The sequence below is a fragment of the Rattus norvegicus genome, chromosome 16 (genome assembly GCF_036323735.1).
Source record: "Rattus norvegicus strain BN/NHsdMcwi chromosome 16, GRCr8, whole genome shotgun sequence".
Taxonomy (NCBI): domain Eukaryota; kingdom Metazoa; phylum Chordata; class Mammalia; order Rodentia; family Muridae; genus Rattus; species Rattus norvegicus.
The window spans coordinates 86447332-86456366 of NC_086034.1; the positions used below are offsets into that span (position 1 = coordinate 86447332).

The 9035-nt window shown below is 43.1% G+C and overlaps 1 protein-coding gene across 2 annotated transcripts in view; it reads left to right on the plus strand.

The window, feature by feature from the left end:
* Nucleotides 1-9035, plus strand: part of Nalf1 (NALCN channel auxiliary factor 1) — a 522611-nt gene that overhangs the window by 31792 nt on the left and 481784 nt on the right. The window lies entirely within an intron of this gene.

The window sequence follows — 9035 nt, forward strand, 5'->3', positions numbered from 1 at the left end:
TAAAGCCAAGTGAGATCACAAGGGGGAGTCTACCGTGGAGGTGTGTTTGGCTTGAATAAAGTAGATTTCACAAAGCGTTTTAAAAACTGTTGCAGTCTCCACCGCTCTGCTCAGGAGTCTTTCCTCAGTGACACTTCCTGGCTACATTTCATGCAACTTTGTTTCCATCCATTGGCTGGAAAGATCAGCACGGTTTTAAATGCCTTAAGGAATATGTCCTTACACACCCTTTGATTGGGGGAGAGCCAAGTGATTTCCAAATGCAGCTTGCTCAGCACAGAATAAGAAACGGAAGAGAGAAAATACTATTGTTTTCAGGGAAAATAGAAATTCCACTTCGGTGTTTCAGATGTGAATAACTTGAGACCCTCGTGGAATGCAGGTTCTGATCTATCTGGTATGTAGTGCCTTCGCTTGTATGCATTTCTTTATTTTTGTGAACTATGTTTCAAGCGATCTACAAAGTGTAACAATTGTTAAAACAATGGGGGACTATTGGCATCTGTTCCTGTTTCCTGCAATGCTTGAGTCAGGTGTAAGTGAATCTTCTTCCTGAGGATGACTCTGCAAGCTCAGGCTGACCTTGTTGAACCCAGCTGCCTTTATTAACTTCCAAGATGTGAGAGAGGCTGCTGTGGACTGAAGGGATAGCTCAGATGTTAAATGTGCACACTACTTCATGGGACTTCAGTTTGCTTTCCAGCTTCCGCATCAGACAGCTCACAACTTCCTGTAATGCAGTTCCAAGGGACTTGACATTCTTTTGGCCTCTACGTGCAGCTGTATAGGTGGCCGATATATAAACATAAAGTTTACAAGAAGAAAGTCTGGCAGCAGTCTCTTGTTTCAGAATCTCAGTGCAAGGAGTAACTTGGGCTACCTAGGTATGTCCATGTAATTGTTTTGTTAATGGAAACTTCCATGACTGGAGCCTGAAGTTTGAAGTCTTCTCTGCTGGTGTGGCTGGTGGAGTGTCATTTCAGCTCACAGCAAATGTCTTCTTGAAGTCTCCATGGCTCCACGAGGTGCTATGTCCGATAGAAAGGCAGATGCTACACGGACTCCTGGTCTAGTCTGTGTAGCCAGGAGCATTTAGGGACACTAGACCCTCACCTTCTAGGTCATTCTATCGTCTGTGCTCTGGCATTTCAATGGCTACCCAGCATCTCTCCTCCTTTCCCAGGTGTCACTGTGTCCAACCTCTTCTGTACTCATGGGGAACAGTTCAAGTGGAGTCATTTGTAGCAGTTTGTTGGTTGCCTCGAGGGCGTGATGGTTGTTTTATGACTGCAAACTTGAAGTCATTTTGAATCAACTGGGAAGAAAATCTCAATGAGGGATTACCTAGATTAGGTTAGCTTGGGGCATGTCTGTGAGGAATTGTACTGATTGATTGAATGGAGGGAGAAACACTCAGGATGTAAGTGGGTGGCACTGTTCCTGGTCTTGGAGGCCCCCAAGTATATCAGAGAATGCTGGCTGAGTGCTGACCTGCATGCGTTCCGTTTCTCTCCTCTATTCATGGTGGATACCCCCAGACAGGCTGTTTTCAGGTCCTGCCTTGACTTCCCTGAATGGATGGAATGTTGTCTGGAGCTGTAGGTCAGATAACCCATTTCAATCTTAAATTGGTTTTTGTCAGAATAGTTTTATAAACATGACAGAGATAAAACTGGGGTGGGGCGGGGGTTGGAAGAAGGGCCATGAGTGGCAAGGAATAAAAAAAACTAAAAAAGCCAGGAGAGGTCCTTCCTGCTCTTGGGAGGCTTCTGCTGGGAACCTGGAGCTGTTGGGGGTAGGTGGGAGGGGATTGGGTGTTTCTTGAAAGATCTGTCATAGGGTAGAAAGTTAAGAGAGGAAAGGAGGAGTATTCTGTCTCAACCCTGGGTACAGAGGAAGATGCTGATAAATGGAAGAGAAATTCAAAGCTTTCTGTTTCCCACACTTCTAAGAATAGAAAACTGTCCTGTCATATTACTGCAAGGGTAGACCAGCACTCCAATACCTGCTCCTAGTCTCTGAGTTTAACCCATTGCTTAGTGTGTCTTCTGAGTGTCTTATCAATGAGTGCCATTGTACATCAAAGCAAAACCCTTAGCTGAGTAGTCACTAACCCCAGGTCAGGAGCACACGGTGAGAGATTGACTGTACATCTACGCAAAGGATCCAACTAGAGAAGCAGTGGGGGGCTGGTGTGCACGAGTCTACTGTTCTCTTTCAAATCTAGTGTGGGGAGGAGTGTGGTCTCCCTCTATGGTGTCTTCCCTGTCTTCCTGTGGGCTGTCTATAGCCGTATTAAACTGGAGTCAGTTGGTGTTCTTGCATGGTTTCCTTAGGAACATCTCCAAGGGACTCGTTATAAACCAAATTGCCACTCTACAGAAAGCAGTGCCACACATGAGCAATGTTTTGACAGAATTTTTCAAATTAAATTGCATACCATATCTTAGCAGAGTTGAAATACCTTAATGTATATATCCCTGAGAGAGGCATCTTTATCATCCAAATAGGGGATATAAGCATGAAATTGATTGTAGTTTTCTTAACCAAAATTGAAGCGGAGACCAGTCCTGCAGGCAAAGGCTCTTGCTGTCTGGGGTAACATTTAGACGTGAGCTTCAGAATCTGTTCAATTATGATAGTTAATTGTTTACCCAGTTAGTGCACCATTAATTGCAACCTTGTTGGCCTGGTACCCTGGTGGCTTCGACCTCATGGCTAGGCAGGTAAGCAGGGCATGATTTATTATGTTCCCCCCACATTCCTCCTCCCAAGAGTGAGAGCTCCACTGCTATTAAAAAAACACATGAAAGTTGAGTATCATGGGGTTAGCAATTTATACAGGGTTAGCAATTTCTTCATTGGCATTGATGTCATTGTATGTATACTAATGAATGGTGCTATCAAAATAAAAGCAGCTGGTCTCACATTTGCACATTACTGGACATGTGCACACCTATTTTGAGAAGGAAGTTAGAGGATGCCTGGGATATTCCCCTTAAAGACCAAACATTGCTATCACATGAGACCCCAGGGAGAGGGGCTATAATGTTCACACCAGCTCTTCTGATGAAAGCTTAAGGAACTTTCAATCACTGGCATGTGCTTTACCCCGCCATTGCATTGCTATGTAAAGCATCTTCCCCTTTCAGCATCTTCCCAAAAGTGATGAATGACAAGGTGATCTGGTGAGGAGAAAAACCAAACCAAAGCATGGTGCAGGCAAACATTAAGTAAACCCAGCCAGTCGCCACCATAGAAAGATTCGTATGTAGCAGTTTAGTATTAACAGAAGAAATGCTATGACATATAGGTCATGCCTGCATTAGAACGTCACCTTAGAGAAAGAAGACACTTTCAGGAAATAGCGAAGGGTTTCTTCTAGGACTCCCTCTCTGTCTAGAGCATCAAGGATAGGGGCAACTTGAGCAACAGAATAGGCACATGACTCCCGGGAGACTGTTGCCTGTTCTTATGTGGGAGGGTAGAATCTGAGGCAGGGGGATGACGGCAGCAGCAGGCAGTGGGCTGATGGAGAGCCACTACTGAGACTTGAGAAATGGCCTGAGTTAGGGGACAGGAGACAGAAGAATTACAGAGGAAGAGCTTTAACATTCATGATGGACAGAGGAGTCCAAGGGTCCTAGCTTTAGTAAGTCCTTCCTTCCATCTATGAGTTATCAACAGCAACATTTGCTCATTTCTCAGGCTTAATTTTTTGAGAATGTCATATATAGCTATGATATTTATAACATTTCTACTTTTCCAACTCCTCCCGAGTTTGCCTACTCCCTCTCAAATTCATGACTGCTTCTTCCTCAATTGTTTTACACATACTCACACACACACACACACCACACAAACACACACACACACACACAAACACACACACACAAACACACACATACACAAACACACACATACACAAACACACACATACACAAACACACACACAAACACACACATACACAAACACACACACACACACACACAAACACACACACACACAGCCTACAGAGTTCATTTAATGTTATTTACAAGTACGTGTTGCTCATAGGTATCCAAAGGCTGACCATTTGAATAACTTAAGGGGATACTTCCTTGGAGAAACTGACCCTCCCTCCCTCAAAAGACATGGATTTTCTGTATTTCCTCACCTATGGGTAGGGCCTTGTAAAATTTCCCCTATCCATATTGGCATGACAACCAATGTGTTCATTACACAGGTCTTGTTTATGTGGTTGAGATTTTGTCAAGACACAACATCGACAGTGAAGCTTCCAGTGTTAAGTTTTATAATAACCCCACTTCCTGAAGGTGCAAGTTTAGCAAGTCAATATAAACTCAGAGTTTTTCGTCTTCTCTGTCATTTGAATTGTAGCTGTCTATTCTGCTATGGACAGTCTTGCTTTTAACCCAGAAGTATAGGTGCTGAAAACGGCCTTGCTTTGTTGCGGTAAAATTAGAATATGCTTTATTTTTAACTCACACTAGATCTGGCACCGTAGGGCCCCATGACATCTCCTAGATCTCTTCATCTCAGTCAGCAAAGCGTCTCACCTGCTTTGATCTGTCCCATATCACACCGCCGATGGCTACGCTCTTAGCCTGGCAACAATCTCTCTACCCATCTAGTTCCCAAGGCAGGTTGCCACCATGCCAGACATACACATCCCAATTCCTTGGTGGCCACATACTCTCTTGAACTCAATTAAGTCGCCACATGAAAGAACACGCAACACAATAACCTCTGATCCAATTGATAAGGTATAATTGCCCACCTAGATAACATACAGTTTACTCATCTACATACACAAAATCCTGTATACATCCATCCCTTAAGAATATGCATAACAACCTGTAAACCAATAGTATAAAGGATCTGACATTTTTCTAAACATCTCCCAGTGACTTTGCTGCACATGTGAAAGGTGATCCGTTACTTTTGAGACCACCAGTTTGGAAGATAACTATGTTTACAGAAGAAGATGAGCTTAGGAAGTAGCTAGAGTGAAAAGTGAGTTGGGAGGAAGGCATCCCGAACACAATTTAAGAATCAGACAGGAGGCACGAACAGCTTTTGCTCCTGAGAAGATGGACAGATATACACAAATGGCCATCAACATCGCGAGTCACTGGGATGTGCAAAGAGCAACACAAACCTACTTCCTGTCTGTTAGTGTGATGACCATCTCAGAATCAGAGCATAAAGAGTATTGTCAAAAATATGGATAAACTGGAGTTCTTCTGCAGTGTTCATCAGAGTGTAAAATATTACAGTCACTATAGAAGGAGCAGGACAGGCCATCTAAGACTGAAAATTATCGTCATGTGATTCAGCCAAAGACAGACACAAGGCCATATACCATGATATTAGGCTACCTCCAAGTACACAGAACATTGCAGGTTTGGTAATTCCCAAGGTACATGTGAAATAAAATATGTAGGTTTCTCCGACTCTCACCTGGTTTTTATGAATTACTTCTGCTTTCTTTTCTTGCTGATATGTCTGTAATGTATTCTTTGCCATGAATCAATCATATTGTATGTTTTCTGACTTTTCTGGGGTAAGCCATGTGCCTCTACCTTTGTTCTTTCGCACGGCTCTAGTTTTCTGTGCAGAAAAATAATGATTTGGCTGCCAGTGGAAGCCTTTCCTAATGGAAACAATTAACACAGGTTTCATTGGACATAGGGGAAGAACAAAACCCTAGCAACAACAACAAAAATTCTAGAGAATTGCCCTTATCCAGGTGGCTAGACATACAACCAAATGGCTGTCCATTGTCCCCAAAGCTGATTGGAAGCCACCTCTGTATTCGTGTAGGTTGAGATGCTAGTTAGTAAGAAAGATGGTGGATTCTATTCAGGTCAACCTTTGGGGTGGGTTGACTAACTGTTCTGCTCTCTTCCCTTATCTTCTCCAAGTAGAAATAACTTCTCTGAAAAGAAGGCAGTGGGTAGGGAATTGGGGGAGATGAAAATGATGTTGGTGATTGGGGAGGGGTGTGTGTGTGTGTGTGTGTGTGTGTGTGTGAGTGTGTGCATGTGTGTGAGTGTGTGTGTGAGTGTGTGTGTGAGTGTGTGTGTGAGTGTGTGTGTGTGAGTGTGTGCATGTGTGTGTGTGAGTGTGTGAGTGTGTGCATATGCATGTGTATGTGAGTGTGTGTGAGTATTGTGTGAGTGTGTGTGTGAGTATTGTGTGAGTGTGTGTGTGAGTATTGTGTGAGTGTGTGTGTGAGTATTGTGTGAGTGTGTGTGTAAAGACTCTGTGGTTCTATTCTCAGGAAGCACTGTACTTTTTGAAAGACGTGATTTAGCTCAATTAGCCGAGCTGGGCACAGAAAACTGTCAGCCCCCTCTGTCATATGCAGGCTGCTGTGGGTGGAGAGACAGTTCAGTGCATTTCTATGCTTCTGTGTTCTGTTTTGATGTCTTCTGTGTTGATGTTTTCTGTAGAAGCAGTAGATTAGAGTCAAGGGCAGTGAGGGGATCAAGGTTGAAAGACCCCAACACAGAGTCAGAGACCATGCATACTAAAGACAGCCTGAATTCTAATCACAGAATCCGGAGGGAAATGCAGGGTTGTGTAGTTTAATCAAAGTGTGACCGGCATTCTAAGACCAAGCTGAAAATTGTCTATGTGAGAAATGATGTAAAATTGGATGCACAGAACCCTTGAATTTGCTCAGGCCTGGGAAGGCTTGGGTACCAGAAAGCACAGGTTCAGAACTGTCCCTGTTCCAAACAGGCTGCTGATGTTTACCTGAAATAATAAACTTAGAGTATGATATTCTCAGATAAGTTTACCATTTCATTTCAAAGCTAAAAAGACACGTTTTTAAAGTTCACTCACCCAAATTCACACAGCTCCCATTGATTTTATTATTGCGAGGTCTTGTTTTGGCTGGGATGGGATGTGGGGCAGTTCACTCCAGTAGAACTCACCAGTTTCTTTCCAAGGAAGAACTCTTCTGTTCTGGTGATCCAGAGTCAGCCTCTGACTGGTGCGTGATTCCTAAGTTCCTGGTTGAATGATTCTGAAGGAAAGACAGTTCATTAAAAGGAGTTCTTAGGACCCTTCTTGTTATGTAAGTAGTAAGCTCTTAGGAAATTAAGGGGAAGGACAGGAAATGATAAACAGAGAATGAAGAATTAAGTCTATAAACACAGTTGAAGAGACCAGCAGGAGAGTCCATTTAACCATTCAGGAAAAATACTTCAGTTTTCAGTATATATCCTATGACTATGTCTTAAATTCTAAGTTGACTGGAAACATGAAATTCAGTTGGTTAAGACAAATACATTGTGATTCTCTTGGTTTCTGGAGCATTCGTTAATCAGTCCTGAGGTGAACAGGAAATTGTGCTCAGGGTGAAGTCCAGTTCCAGGAGTGCTGGAGGTGCTACACCTCAGAAGTCAATGACTGTCTGCTGATTAGTTAGTCTGAGGAACATTGATGTTCTGTCATAGGTCTGTGTGCTCTCTTTGCCCCAATGTTTTTAGCTGTTTTTATGAGGTCCTGTTCTTAGAAGATTGACCACCTACCTTGGGGCAGCCAGATGCAAATTCCACTTACGTTAAATTTTCCTAGCAGTCTTTAAGAATGGATGGATGGTGCTTCTATTCTAGTAAGAGTGCTCACCCCAGCTTGGTCTGCTCACTTCTTCAAGGTAACCTCAGTAAAGAGGTGGGGAATTTCAGTTGCTCTGCCTTGGAGCATAACGCCTTCTTTCTAGGGGCAAAATCTTTCTGTGTGGGCTGCTGGGGGGTCTTCTCTACATGTCCCACACATGACTGCTGCAGACACAGCTCTCTCTGACTTTATTGCCAGGAGTGGTCTGAAAGGTCTTGTAGTTCTTCCTGGGAAATGTCCTCCATCTATCTTCTGCTGTGGTTTATTGCTTCCCACTGTTAGTCTGTTCACACGGCACACCTTGCCTCTGTCTAGTGTGGTCTTCTGCTCATATAATGTGACCTGCTCTGCAGTGCACTCCCCTCAGACTGTATGTGGAGGCTTTCTACTGTTATCATCCCCTCAGGGCATTCTCTCAGGTTATATCACTGAATGAGGATATTTTTCATCTTATGGGTAGAGGTATACACAAACACAGGCACACACACATAAACACACACAGACACACACAGAGACACAGACACACATATATACATATACAGATACACATAGCCATGCCAGATACACACATAGACACAGACACACACAGATACACACAGAGATACACAAACACAGTCATACATACCTAGACATACACATATGCACATGTATACAGAGACACATACATAATACATACATGCATACATAGAGACACACAAAAACATACAACCTCACATACACTTAAACAGATCTATATGTTCACACATAACATGCCTAAAAAAAAATACAGCACCTACATAGAAATTGAATGATCCAGAATAGCTATTTCTGATGATATCCATCCTGTAAAACACCTTCTCAAGCTATGTGTGATGTCTTCATATTTCAATGCCAGCACTTACAGGGTAGAGGCAGGAGATATAATATTCGAGATTATCTGCAGTGAGAAGAAGGCCAACTCAGGGTAGATGAGACCATGACCCCACTAAAAATTCAAAAGAAAATACTGTACAAGTCCCAGGAAAGTTGCTGCATGGAAGAACTACCTGGTGGATGTTTTATTATACTAGTGACAGACGACGACAAGAATAACAACAAAAAGCCGGCATTTTGCTCTGTGGAAACAGTGACTGCCCACCCAGGAAGTGAACTCCATTTCTCTCTTTTTCTAAGCTTGATGTGGATGGAAAATGATTTATCTGAGGGGTAATTGTACTTGCTTATTTCTTATTAGACTGCTTTTTATTCATGCTGGTTCTGAATATGAATTCACCTGCTCAGCGGGTCTGAGCTAAGGCATAGAGGAAATGGCTTCTCTAATGAGGCACACAAAGATCGGGCCTCTTAGGATAAAGCAGTGAAGGGGAGGGGTACCTTTGTCAGGGCCATGCCGAGTTGTGCCCCTAAGAAACCGCACCAC